Below are 15,737 nucleotides of genomic sequence, written 5' to 3' on the forward strand. Positions count from 1 at the left end.
GTTCATTCAATTGTAGGTGTCCATATAAAGGAACAACCATCCTACCAGAATGCATGGGTTCCCAGCTGCAATCGCCAGTCTACTAGGAAATCCTTCACATACATGGTTCATCCACCTCTTAATGAAATTTCTTTGACTTGGTCCATTACACTATGAGATACGTTACATCTCTCAATTCCCCCATTAATCGAAGACTCAATTCTCTCAATTCCCCCATTAATCGAAGACTCAATTCTCCGATTACTATCAAGCTTAGATACGAGTACACCTGCCACCCTTGTACCTACCCAATGGTTGATTCCACAACTTGATGTCACTAGTGAACACATAACAAAGGGGTATGCATGCCTCTCCAGGTCTTACAGTCATATGCCCTTTTAATATACTCCAAGCTTAAGAAGATACTAGTGGTTGAAGGGAAAGTACCCCTAGGGTCCTTTGGGCTAAGACTCTACCAGACTGAAAATTGCTTATACAAAGAAACACACACACACAGCCATCTTTTTTACTTTTAAGCAAATTCTAACGTTTAGGGTACATACCTAAGGTCCTACGTTCGAGAAGACCGTTAGGGTGCAAACCCTTCTTGGAGTTCCCTTCTTCTTTCTCTGACCTGCAAGACAAACAAATCAAAGAACACAACAGTACATGTATAGAAGTTTATGTATAAATCATCTTTATGCTATAAAGTTAGTTATAAAAAATCTTTAAGTAACTACTTTCATAAGAATTCAACACAAGAATCTCATAAGCATAAAGAAAGATTATTCGGGAACAAAGACGTGTTTCTTTATATATAAAGGCAAATAAAGTACATATATCGGAAAGATATCACCTGAACACCTTCAGCAGGCTCCAAGCAAGCCTCCTCCCGGATTCGTTCCAGCCTCTAGCCTCCAACAAGAGCTCCTTCCAAGTCTTACTCAATGATGATGTCAAGGATGAATGATCACCAATACACATGGAAACAAGGGTTTCCTATGCAAAATGGGGGAAGTGCAGGATGCACCAAGGACTTCAGACCTGGTCTAAGGGAAAAATCTCAGCATAATAATCTTGCTCTCCTTTCTCTCTCCCCTTGGCCTTCCCTTTGATGTCTTTTTATACCCTCTCCAAAGTAGTTTTTTAGTTAGGAGTTGGTTGGGAACAGTTGCGCCACGGGCACTAACAGGTGATCCAGCAGGTAAACCCGCGATCACCGCCCGAAAAAGAGGAAATTATATTTTTTTAAGTGTTTTAATAGATACACGCGGGTTGGGTATGACATACCCGCGTGTACACGCGTTTAACACAGGGCAAAGTCGCGTATAGGGAATAAAACACTGTTTTTTAAATTTTTGGACCAGGTCTGGAAGGAGGGGTTGCCCTAGGCCATAAGTGCAGCATCACAAACCATAAGAGTGAGATTTGGAGCTATAACAGATGCCCCCTAATGTATGAGGTCAGAAGGGGAACATGATGGCCGAAATACATTAAGTAAGTACAAGGAAAGGAACTCTGCCGAAAAGCCGAGGAGGACTTCACCAGAATTCAGCCTGCCAAGCCACCGAAAGGAGATCAGAAAGAAACACTGTCTGAGGCGGGCATACCCATGCTCAGGAAAAGTAAAGCATGTCCGCATATCAAGTACAAGCGGATCCACCAAGTATACAAGTATAAATGACTGTAAAAATACATAATGGATCATCTGATCATAATGAGTAAGTACATGTCTGAATATCACATATAAAACTGTCAATGATGCTGAAAGATGCAACGGATCACTGAAAGCAAAGACTGATCCCATAAGGTACCAACTGAACATGATGGAATAGGATGGCACTACACTGCAAACTCAGGTGCCAGCATATAGAATGTCACCATGACTGACTGCAACATATAAGGTGGAATGGTATCAACTAGCAGCAACAGGAGCAACTGTCAAGTGAACCAATGAATGCTGATACAACCTGAGGTCTTCACCGACCGCCGTGGTACTTTTCTACACCATGGGAATAAATGATCTGAAGTCGACCATGTGAGAAATCGTTTGATTACCGGTCATTGATGTATACCGTTAACAAACGCGAGACTACTCACCGATAATGATAATGAGCGTCAAGGTACCCAGTACAATCTAACAAGTGTGAATAGATGAGCTGAAGTCGAACACCTGTAAGAATCTATCAATCAGGAGACAATGATGGTTTCCCACTGTCGATAGCGAGGAATCTGCCACTAATGACTGCAAACCCCAAGGTACTGCCAAATGGACTCTAGATCTTTGCCCCAGAGCAATGAGTCGGAGTCGATAGGGAAAGATCCGCTAGAAGGAAGGCATTAAGGCATCCTCCATCAATCTAGCGCGAGTGTAACCCGTAGGCCAATAATGTGGAAGGAATCGGACGAAAAAGATGTAGTAACCCAACCGAAGTACGTTTCCGGCGTACACAAGATGTGGCTAGCGCACGGCAGAAACCCTCTGAACCAACCAATAATGAAAGCTGACACAGAGGCGAGGTATCCACCAATAGGCTCAAATGGAAACCAAGGTACTGCACGAATCCCAATGTGTGATAATGTATGCTGATGTCGAACACAAGGGAAACCACTCAGTCAAAGACCCATGATACTGATCGATGCTGAGCACAAGGTGACCTATCAATAATGAAAATAGGGCCAGGGTGCGGTCTCTAGGTCTGCCCTCAGAGCAATGTGTCGTCGTCGATAAGGACAAGACCCGCCAGCAAGAAGTCAATGGGGACCTTCTCAAACCGGCACGAGTGAAGGACCAATATAACTGATGTGATGATAGACATGACACTGACAACCAGGGATGGCCGACTGAAAAATGAGTCAAGAGACACCGCAGAAAGGCCGACTCAGGCTAACTTCCCTTGAACAAAAGCACGACTCAATGTGACTATGTGGCAGCATATAATGAATCTGTATAAGTTCGTCATGCAGGAGGCACGAACGAACCCTCCATATGATTGGAAGAGATAACCAATCGGGGGAGAACTGACTCGATAACAAGGTTATGGCTTACCTAAGTCAAACTAAATCCCACCTATGTGGAGGAGACTTTGTTTTGAGTGCTTTGTTCAAGGGCGACACGACTGACTCTAGCTGCCAACAATAAATGGAAGTAATGTCCCTGTTCCCGCTCTTTTTGGAATATTTAATTTTTTTGTCTTTTTCTGATAAGCCGGAAAAAGAATAAAAGAATGCTATGGTATAGTGGAAAGAACGAGTGTCGGTGAAACAGATGATCTAGTTCCTGGGAAAGGAACGTTCCTATGCTCAATGCAGGGAGGTGAAAAACTGGTCAGTGACACTCAGAGGTATGTCCCTTCCACGGATCTGGGTATGTCAAGCTGCAGAGGTCAAGGGTATGCAAGGTCGATTTTTGCAGACGTCATGGTCAAAAGTTGGCTTAAACACAAGTCCAAGTGAAGCCGGCTCTAGGCCAAAAGGTGCAAATGGTCAACATGCAATGCAGAAGTACAACTCAACACACATAGGAGCCTCTAGGGTATAAGGCCAGAACGAAGCGCAGAAGCAAAGAGGAATGAGTCTTCAACGCATAAGTCATGGCGGGACTACAGAGGACTCCCGAGCCTATGGATGAAAAATCAGCATGAGTGCCAAGTGACAACAAGGTACTAACTAGGGCACCCATGATAAGGTAGGCTCTACCACACAAGTCATGACACTTCTAAGCAATGAGAAGGTTCCGCACCATAACTTGGTGGGGTCGATCCTAAGGCCAAATGGGAAAGGAAACTGATAAGTGGACAATGCAGGCGGAAGAACCTAACCTATATGCCAGTTTCGAGAACCAATACCTGTCAGAACGGACCAACCATAAACTTCCAAAGGAGAAATCTTCCAAGTTCTGTAAACATAAATAGAAACACTAGACACGAAGTTAATACATCCCACATATAAACTCCATATAAAATCTTTGTGTTATAAGATACAAAACTTGAAAATGCGTACCTCATATATACAATATGGTACAGGGAACCACACAGCCTTGCGGCTTACGTATAATAGTTCTGCTGAACAAACCCCTTGCAGGGCTCAGGCCAAGGGCTCCTTTGGTAGTCATAACTCATGGCTTCAAAGAGTTCCTCCTGTGAAGGCAAAACAAGATCTGAGAAATCATGAGAACTACAAGGATCAAAAGAGGGAATTAAAGGGTCCCATGTCCTTATAGGAAGAATCTCTCGGTCAACTGCCGGGACCAAGTCCCAAGAAGGAAAATAATAAGTCAAAGGATCCTTCTCAGAAGCGATTGAACATTGAGGACTCAATGCCACATAATTGACCCGTGGCGGGGTAGAGTCTACTTGAACACTTGGAACAAACCAAGGGGCATTCTGCAATAAAGTCGAATTAGGGTGGTGATTATCAGATGCAAGCTGATCAATAGTGACAATATTCCCGTTATGGGGAAAGCACATTACTCGAAAGAGTGAAGACACCACAGCATTCATAGCATAGATATAATCACGCCCAAGTAGCATATTAAAGTCTAAAGGGCTATCAACCACCATCATATCGATTAAGACAGTCTTCCCACCTAAAGTGATAGGCACTTGAGGAAGAACCCCCATAGATTCACCAGGCCTTCTATCATAGGCTAGCAACTGACTCTGAGCTGTCAACAACTTTGGGGAACCCAAAGCTTTCCAAGTCAAAGAGGATATAATACTTGTAGAGGATCCTTCATCCACCATACATCGATAGACATTTGTGGAATTAACCCTGACCTTTATTTGGAAAGGTGCAGCGGAAGGAAGACGAGGCTCAACAAGGCTATCCCAATAAAAGGAAACACTCTTAGAACTTGGAGGGGGAACATTCGAAGAAACCGGAATGCCCCCTATACTAGAAGACTCTGTACTAGAGATCAAACAGACTCTTTTGTTAGGCACTTCACCCCCCAAAAGAGGAGTGTAATCGGCCAGCGATTGCACTGGCTTTACCACACTTTCAACCGATGGTTGATGGGATTGATGAGAAACCATATCAAGTGTAGGAGTAGAAGTACTTTCAGACTCGGACCATATCCTTTGAACCTCTGGAATACCAGGGCATAAATGAGTAAGATGGTTTCCCTTGCATATCTTACAAGGGAACTTAGGTTTAAAACTTCTACGTCCAGGTTTCTTATCAACCTCCATTCCACCAACATGACTAGCAGTGGTTTGCGGAGAGTCCTGAACATGACTTGCAGAGGTCGGTGACTCTTTGCTAGTATGACTCGCATTGACTAGACTCATGCCCCCAGCATGACTCGCAGCGGCTGAAGACTTATCTCCAACATGGCTCGCAGAGGTTGAAGATGAAGTGCTAGTATGACTTGCAGTGACTAGCCTTGTGCCCCCAGCATGACTTGCAGCGGCTGAAGGCTCATCTCCAACATGACTTGCAGAGGTTGAAGACTCATCTCCAACATGACTCGCAGAGGTTGAAGATGAAGTGCTAAAATTATTCTTCTTCTTTGACTTCCTTTTTCTCCTCTTTTTAGATTTCTTGTTACAAGAAGGAGGGGAAGAAGGAATCCCAGATTTCTCTTTGAGAGCAGATGAACAATTAGCACCCATATGATGCCCCTGAAATAAAGCATTCAACTGAGAAGCTTCAAGAGCATTCGGAATATTCGGAGTGGACCACAGCCAAACGGGTAGTCCAACATTCAACCCAGGAATATTCAAAGTGGCCATCAAGGGAGTACCAACGTTTCCAAAGAAAGGAAAAGCACAAGGATCCCCTTTTGGAAGGGTACCTTGGTTGGTTTCCACAGGAATATTAGCCATATCTAAGTAATCCAAAGACCCTTTCCCTTGCGGGAATATAGAAATAACTCTTCAAAGAATATGGATAAGCAATCAAAACCTTTGCCCTTGAGGAGGCAACTCCACAACTTCTGAAAGAACAACCAAAAGCCTTTCAAGATCGGTAGAGTGGCAAGCCAGTCACTCAGAACACAAAGTCCAAACGTGACTAGACAAAAATACCTAAAGCCAACTATATACAAGGAGCAAAGAGCACTCACTATAAAGTCCCTAAAGAAACAGCCGGTCAAACAACTTCCAAGTATTTCCGCTCCGGGTGGTGAGGACCGGACACCAAAATACAAGAAAGTAGAGTCAGGGGCCTTCCGAAGATAGTCTGGGATAATGACGACCCAGTCCTATCAGCGAAGGTAACAGAGGAAGTTACGCTGACCTCCTAACAACAGCCTGCGCCGGTGCAAGCCCCCAAGCTTCGCAAGGGTGCCCTCCAGAAGTACTGTCGAGAGTGATACAACGTCGACCTCAGGTGCCACGGGATTCCCCTCCGCAGCCACCTATGCAGATCCCTAGGAGAGGCAACTATGGGTACCAACTCGTCGCAGAAGCCAGGCGGAACAGTCGTGAGGTAAGTTCGGACAAGTAGGAGAGGGGGTATCTCTCTTCCCTGTCTTCACAGACCCTCGTGCTTAACTCCCAGATCCGGAGCTTTCCTGGTCTTCCTAACGCTATTGGGTTTACTCTCTTTAATCAGACTCTTATGTTTGACGTTTTGTGTGGCCTTGGAGAGTTAACTCTCCACTCGCCTAATCCAAGGCCCTAAAATCCTAAACTTGTTGGTGTAATAACTAAAACAAAAAGTTCTAGTGGATTTTAATTAAGCGCTTGATTTTATTAGGCTGTTCTTTAAGTCAGAAGGTAACGGAAGTGAAACTTGTGGTGTTTTTAGGACGCAAAAAGAAACTATCCTAACTACATGCACATGCACTTTTCGTTTCGATGAAGAGCAATTTCTATGAGGTTCAGAGGTACTTCAAATTAAACAAAGTTTTTTGCTTTCTTTTCAAACTCCACACTCACAAAAGCTAACAAAACTATGCATGCCTAAAAGAGGATGCAAAGCTATGCTAATGCAAGAACTATATGTGAATGCAAGATTTTAAGACTACTCTGCAAACAAAGAAGGAAAGTTGTTGCTTTACCAAATTTTGTCTTGCCACTAAAATGCTTAGATAGAAGATGATGTGTTACCAATCATTTCGTCCAAACAATAAAAACAAGTTTTAAGATAAAAACAAAGCACTTTCACTTCGCAAAAAGGAAATCAAATGAAAAGCAAGTTTAAGAAAGCGAAACTCAAAACTTTCAAAAGATTTTCTTTCAATCAAACCAAAAAGTCTTTTTCAAAGGAAAGCTCTCAAAAATACTGACACCAATGATTGATAAACAAGCCACCAAACACTTTTGTGAATTGACACCTTCCAAATGATGAGAACTCAACAAAAATAAAATGTGTTCGAAATCGCTTTTGACAATCAAAAGCAGCAATGAAAGTCCAAGAAATCAAAAGACAAGTTTCAAGGAAATGGCAACAAACAACTTTCCCGAAACGAAGGAGCAAATGGTCATAAAAATGATTTCGTTAAGCAAACACAAATGTCATGAAAACAAAATGGACACAAAGATTTTAAGACAATCTTCCCACTCTGCCGAAACAGAGCAATCAAGATTCTTAAACAGAAACCTTGTGTGTCAAAAATCAATGACGCTTGCAATCAACGAAAAACAAGACTAGTACTCCTTATAACTAGAGAGAGTTCAGAACAAGATGCCCCCTGTTAAACAGAGACTGTCACTGGGAATTGACTGCTTTAAACTGACCCAAACCACCAGACAGACATTCAGCCAAAAGAAAAATTATAAATCTTGAAAATTATGGAATATACGCGCCTGCAATTACTTGCAGAATGCGTGTACACGCTACTGTAACTAAGGAAACCTGCGTATACGCGGGTTTACTTAGTGCAACTTGCGTATATACGCTTCTGTAATCCAGAAAAAGTGCGTATATGAAGTGTTTTCAAGAAAAATAAAAAACACAAACTGAAAAACTGGAAAAGCTTGGAGTTCAAGAAAATATTAGACAGTCAGAACCAACAAACAGAGGGACTGAGCCTTGATTGGCTTGAGGACTACCCAAACTAGGAACAACAAGAGTGTTGTCCCCAGCGGAGTCGCCAATTCTGGTTGAAGGGAAAGTACCCCTAGGGTCCTTTGGGCTAAGACTCTACCAGACTGAAAATTGCTTATACAAAGAAACACACACACACAGCCATCTTTTTTACTTTTAAGCAAATTCTAACGTTTAGGGTACATACCTAAGGTCCTACGTTCGAGAAGACCGTTAGGGTGCAAACCCTTCTTGGAGTTCCCTTCTTCTTTCTCTGACCTGCAAGACAAACAAATCAAAGAACACAACAGTACATGTATAGAAGTTTATGTATAAATCATCTTTATGCTATAAAGTTAGTTATAAAAAATCTTTAAGTAACTACTTTCATAAGAATTCAACACAAGAATCTCATAAGCATAAAGAAAGATTATTCGGGAACAAAGACGTGTTTCTTTATATATAAAGGCAAATAAAGTACATATATCGGAAAGATATCACCTGAACACCTTCAGCAGGCTCCAAGCAAGCCTCCTCCCGGATTCGTTCCAGCCTCCAGCCTCCAACAAGAGCTCCTTCCAAGTCTTACTCAATGATGATGTCAAGGATGAATGATCACCAATACACATGGAAACAAGGGTTTCCTATGCAAAATGGGGGAAGTGCAGGATGCACCAAGGACTTCAGACCTGGTCTAAGGGAAAAATCTCAGCATAATAATCTTGCTCTCCTTTCTCTCTCCCCTTGGCCTTCCCTTTGATGTCTTTTTATACCCTCTCCAAAGTAGTTTTTTAGTTAGGAGTTGGTTGGGAACAGTTGGGCCACGGGCACTAACAGGCGATCCAGCAGGTAAACCCGCGATCACCGCCCGAAAAAGAGGAAATTATATTTTTTTAAGTGTTTTAATAGATACACGCGGGTTGGGTATGACATACCCGCGTGTACACGCGTTTAACACAGGGCAAAGTTGCGTATAGGGAATAAAACACTGTTTTTTAAATTTTTGGACCAGGTCTGGAAGGAGGGGTTGCCCTAGGCCATAAGTGCAGCATCACAAACCATAAGAGTGAGATTTGGAGCTATAACAACTAGGTACATAAAAAAAATATGAAATGTAGATTTGTTATGACTACAATGTGTGACTCACACTTTATCACAATCATGAGTCTATTTTACAAACCACTCAAACTCACACTTTCACCTTCATCATAGTTTAATCGTTGTTGTTGCTCTTTCCACATATTGGGCATCTTTTTCTTTGTCAATTAAATTTTGGAACTCCATGTTTACCCTGTTGTCATTTGTTAGAGTCGCTAATTCTAACAAACTAACTCTACCTAAATTAAATTAGCTAAGCTCAATAAGACACAATAATTTTATCATAGCTCCAAGAAATAAAAAATAAACTTCGAGATTAATAATTGATATAATTTCTCCATATGTGCCCAACATGACTTTAGATCACTATTTGAAAAACAGTGACAACACAGTTAGCGCTCCACTCAGATGAAACTCCACACTCACCAAACCAAAGTCAGTGCTCCGTCGTCGGCCGATCGAGGTCGCATGGCCAACGCAGAGCGCTTGGGTGTTCAGTCAGAATCCACGCATATAACAGAAAGTTGAGTTCAGAAATAGCCTTATTTACTCTTTCATCAACTCGAGGAGTTTCAAATGCCCTTTCTGCTGCTCGCTTCACCTAATTGTCCATGTAACCGTGGGCCTGGAAAAAGCCCTCGAAAAAGATTTATTCCACCTCTTTTCCTTATCGTCTGACAGGAGCCGTGCGAGGGGTTTCGACCACGCGACCGCGATCTTGTACCACAGAGGACTTGGAGGTCGGAGGTTCAAGTCGCTGCAAGTCTTGCTGCCGCCCTTTGTGGTCGTGTCGATGCCCTGTTTTTGGTGGTACCTGAAGGTGCTGCGTGCAGAGAAGCGGCTCGTGGATTCACAGTCCGATAGCAAAACAATCGTGGTCGTGAGCCTCTGGTTCGATTTCTTCGCAGCGCTGGTGTTTGTTACAGCTGTGGTCATATCGCTCAAGATCGCCTTCCTGCACCTCGCGCTAGCGCTGCCGTGGTCCTTGACCCCATGATGGACAAACTCCCTGTTGGCATCTCAAAGTTTGGGCGAATTGCCCTAACCAGCTCTCTACCAAGCCCGCAGATCTGCACAATCTGGAAGCACCATCCACGTTGCTCCTCCACGCAGTGAACAAAGCACGCAGATCTCAGATCTGGCAGCAATTACAACCTTCATGCTTCTTCAACGCCTGTTTTGAGGTCAAAAGCCCACACAAATCAACAAGCTCACATCAATGAGCCTCAACTGCCACACTCCTATCTGTAGTCACGTAGTGCCACAAATGATGGAAAAACAAGCAAATGAAACAAACAAAATAATCATAAAACAATTTATTTTCTTCAGCGCAGGAACGGCCAATACCAAATTAAAATATCGATATGAACATTATTAAAATATTGATATGCACATTATTGGTGTTTTATTCATTAAAATAAGATTACATATATACAAAGTGTTGTCTCAAGATAGGGAGATTATTTTGGACACACAATCCGGTGGTTGAGGAAATCTCTCTATCACACACCAAACTAAGAATAAGTAGATATAGCCAACTCCTATAGAATAGGAACTGACTCCTTATATAGAAAGAATCACAACTAGAGACAAGTAGGAATTAGATATTCCAACAGTTTGGAAGGTGTTTAACTCCCCTGCAAGATGGTATAGGCTAGACAGTAAATTCTTAAATGGCTATTTTTATGATTTTTAAGCAGTCTGATTATTGTATGGTATTTAATATCCACTATTTTAATTGAGGCTACAATTTAGTCAGTAATATAATAGAAATTTAGATTGGATTTTAAAAAAATTTAGAAAACAATTATAGAGTAAAATTTTGAAAATTTTAGTTATCATTCTTAAGTTTTTTGTTAAGTTTAGTTTTTTTGGGAAGTGTCCAGGGATTTTTGACGATACTAAAAAATAATTCAAACACTCACTAGATTAAATTTCTTAAACAAATTCACAAAATTCCAACAAAAATTTAACTAAAGCTTACCCTTCATACACAGCTCGGTTTAATATTTTCGTCGACCTGTAATTTCTTAAACAAATTCACAAAATTCCGACAAAAATTTAACTAAATCTTACCCTCCATACACAGCTCGGTTTAATATTTTCGCTTTCGCCAACCTGTATTTGACAGCTTTGCTTTTTGCCTCTGAAGAAAACTATTTCCATCTTTAAAATTTGTTTATTGATTTTTTCATATTTTAGAATTTTTCAGCATTTTGAAACCATTCAATGCTCTTGATCACCAATAATGTAAAGATACAAAAATAACATAAGATAAGTATAAACTATATAAATCAATAATATTTTGTACAAAGTTAAAGGTTAAAGAAAAATATATTAATTAGAAAATTGAAATAAGAAAGTCAATTAATAAAATAAAATATAAAATAAAAATGAAAAAACACACATTATGACTATATTTTATTTGTATGACTATGTTATGAATACAAATATAATATAAAGAAATAAAAAAAAACAAATAAAAGAAACCAAGAAAATATAAGAGAAAAGCACACGTGAAAAGAAATAATAAAGAAAAACATAAAGAAGAATAAAGATATAAAGTAAATAATACTTTATATCAAATTGAATATTAAAGAAACATGATTATATTTAATCAAATTATCATTATCACTATGACATTATTATTATGGTTATCATTACGATTATATTTATGAAAAAATATAATATAAGGAAATGAATAAACAATTAAAAGAAATCAAGTAAATAAAGATATGACAAAACAAATTAAATGATGATTGATCTTCTACTTGAGTATGGTAGAGATGTTGAAATATAATCTTTAACATTTTGACTAAGTTAAACTACATAAAAGTAAATAAATAAATTAAATGAAATGAAATTAAAACCTAATGTAAAGTAATGTAAACATTTGTCAAGTTCTACTAGCGCAATTGGTTGAGGACGGGCCTTCTTAGCAAAGTGAACAAGGATCAAACATCACGGGGGTTGTTGTGCCCTGTGCTAGGGGGAGGAGACATGCTAAAAATTTAAATTAGCTTAGGGATGGTGTGGGCAAGGGCGGGTGCGATCCTTGGGTGACTTTGACAAATTAGATGTCACTAGGTCGCGGCTCCTCAACCCACAAGTCAAGCCTTGAGGATCATAGACAACTTGACCAAAAAAAAATTGTAATGTAAACATTTTAACTCAGACAAAATAAAATAAAATAAAAATAACCTTATAAAAATAAAATATAATAAATTCCCACGCGGGTGCCTATGTCAAACAATCAAATTGATTTGACCAACAGGGGCGTCTTCATCCTCCACCTGGGAGGCAATGTGTCGCATTCTCTGTTCAAGTACACTCCATTAAATTCGATGATGTTGGGCACCTTCACTAGAGAGGAAAGTTGGTACTTTTATACTTGGTTCATGATGGCAATCGATGATACTACAATCACTCATCCTCAGGACCTGTTATGGTTTATAAATGGTTATGCGTGTGAAATATAAGCCATAACTTGTGCCTCTATGATAATTCAGTTCTACCCTTCTTGGATTATAATGGAGCATGATGTAGGTATGGTAATTTGACATCATCAAATCTCGAGGTGGTTAATTATTCAGGCGTGTGAGGTTATCCCTTCAATTGATCACATGGTGGATGGTACTAAATTTTGGACTATAGTAGTGTCATGGTGGACATAGTTTGCAATGTTGGTAGTCATAGAAGTTCCTTAGGAGCTAGGGACATCACGCATATTCAGATTTTTGTTCTTCTCTTTGGCATAGAGGATAAGATTGGGTGCCCACTAAACATGGAGAAATTCACTCCGCAAGGAATTTCTATGGAGTTTCAATGATGCCATTTCAACCCTTACAATCACTTTGCCGCTCTAGGGAGTTTGGCAACTAAGAGGTGTGTTCATGTTTGAAATCTTTCATGGAGTTTGAAATCCCATTCGATGCCTAGTCAACATGTAATTTGGTTGTGGTGTCGAGTGAGCATGACATATCCGGTCAAACACACTTGTGTTCATTCAAGCATGGTGATTCATCATTCTGGGAGGTGGTGGACAATTTATAGATGTATCATGGGGAGGGTTCATTCTTAGTTGGTGAGTAGGAGTCTGTTGGTCGAGGAGGAGAGCATACTGCGGCTTAGATGGTGGTTATTTGTAGGTTATTTCGTTGGGGAAGAACTAGAGGTTGGTTGTGGCCTCTGGTATTTTCTTCCTAAGTGCAACCTACGAGTAATTTATTGTCTTTGTTGGAGGTACATGGTGACTACTGGTCAGATGTGGGTGTGGGTATCCTCTAGTGATTCATGGCTTGCTAGGAGTATGTGGTCTTCACTGGTGGTTCGTGGCGTCTTATGGGTGCACAGATTTGTCGGTACCAATTGATGGTTCATGGTCTATAGAAGCTTCATCACTGTCGCAAGTTTATCTCTCCTTGCTATTATGGTAGTCTACCTTTCTTATGTGGCTTATAGTCTGGTTCTTATCATAGATTTTTAAGGTTAGGTACTTACATAGTCATTTTTGTGGCCAAAGGCCAAAACTAGATATGTGTGGTATCTTTTTACAAAGCACTGGCTTCTTTTCCTATAATGTTTCTTGATAATTTAGTTAAATTCAGTATTTGTAATCTTTAGACTCTCAATTAGTGTTCTTGGGTGGGTTTCCCTGCAGGGCGACCCTTAACATCAAGATAATATGTTTTCACCCTTTTTCATATATAATGAAATGTCGATCCTTACACAAAAATATAATAATAATAAAAATAAAGATGACCCATGTATTGAATATCCATGGTATTGACCCATGGTATTCATGTCGAATATAGCCTATTTAAAGGGAAAAAGTAAACCAACCTAGGTCCATCCTAAATCTGTATCTACCAAGGGTCGAGAGGGATCAAATCTCTTTTCATTCTAAACGATGTTTGCATCTCAAGAGATTTGATCCCTCTCGCCCCTTGGTAGATCCATATTTAAGATGGTATATATATGTGTGCGTGTTTATGTATGAAAGAGAGAAAAGAACAAATGAAAAGAAAAAATATTATAAACAATAGTATTATATGTAAAAAAAATTATAACTAAGTATTTAATAATAATAATAATAATAATAATATCCAGTTTTAAGGTCACAGCCAAGACAAACACCAAATTGGTGTATGAGACCCCCTTGTGGGACAAGGGACCCACCTCCGCGCAGTGATTTGATTGCTAAGTCAACGAAGGCATACGTACTCTACCCCCCTCTGGTATTGAACCCATGACCTCTTAGGAGGAAACACATGCTCTTAACCATTAGGCCCACTCAAGCTGTATAAATGCTATAAATTAGATAAATATATATCAAGAACAAATTAAAAAGGAAACGAAACAAAGGAATGAACTAATGGGGGAAGACGACACTTAGAAAAAATGGGATGAGATCCACAATTGCTAGTCTCCCTCCCATTGTCCCGATTCATTTTGTTAGACCTCTCAATCTCGGTGGCGTCCCTAAAATTCTCGTGATGGAAAGATCAATCCTTGCAATGCCCTAGGACCAATGTTGCACTAATCGTTATTGGGATAATATCGGCACGAGGAAAAAACCTTAATTATCGGGAAATAATCGAAAATAATCGGGAAAAAATCGTTTGGTACAAAAATATTCATTTTTTTCAAATTTTTTCAATTTTTTTAATATCTAAACCATCTAAAACATAAAATAAATACATTGACATATAAATATTATAAAAGAACTAATATATAAGATGTTTAATATCATTTCTAGTGCTAAAATCACACATAACATTGAATCATGTCCTGAATAGTAAGTCCTGACTCCTGAGTCCCAACTTAGACTCAAAATATCAACAAAAAATATAATAATGTATCTCATCATGTCATAATTTCATATACAATGAAGTGAATAAAATAACTAAAGTCTAATCCTATTGATTTCCTCTGCCCCTCTTGCGAGAAAATGCCACAGCTTTCCCTTTCCCTCTAGATGTAGATGCTAGTACTGCTGGAGTTGGCAGTGGAGTCTGCCATGCTCTAGAAGCTGAAGAACTAGAAGTAGGAGCTATAGGAGGTAGACCACATCCTCTACTAGTGGCAGGGGTAGCCCGGGCAGGTGGTGTCACCTCCTCCTCCTGTTCCTCCTGTTGATGCTCTTGCTGCTCCTCCTCCTCCCCCTCACTACATCCTGCACTAACCAATCATCAGCAAACCCCATGAGAGGCCTCTTGGCCTCAACCCTCCATGTAGCAGTGGTGTCAATCCCATCCAATGAGATGGCCTCCACATTAGGTGTCCTATCACGTTGCCTCACCCACAATCGAAGATTGTAGTAGACGTAGACCATGTCATTAAGTCGTTGGGACTCCAACCTGTACAAAGATCATGAAATAATAATTAATAATTATAAAAAAAATATTGTTTAATGAATTCAAAAATTTATTTGGAAATTTGCAATATTTTAAATGTTGAAGTGTTAACCTGTTGCACTTCTTGTTGTGTATTTTTTCAAATACACTCGAGTTGCACTCACATCCTGAGGAGCTACATGTTTGGCTGAGGATGCGAATGGCAAGCTTTTGCAGAAGGGGTACCCTACCACCATACATTCTCCACCATGCATCTACAACAAAATTACAAATAAAATTTTAAATAAACATAAGAAAAAATAGAATTTGAAGAGACAATGAAATTTGAAA

Source organism: Pinus tabuliformis, chromosome 7, assembly GCF_031772625.1.
Source record: "Pinus tabuliformis cultivar Carrire ecotype Pingquan chromosome 7, CPIR1, whole genome shotgun sequence".
Taxonomy (NCBI): domain Eukaryota; kingdom Viridiplantae; phylum Streptophyta; class Pinopsida; order Pinales; family Pinaceae; genus Pinus; species Pinus tabuliformis.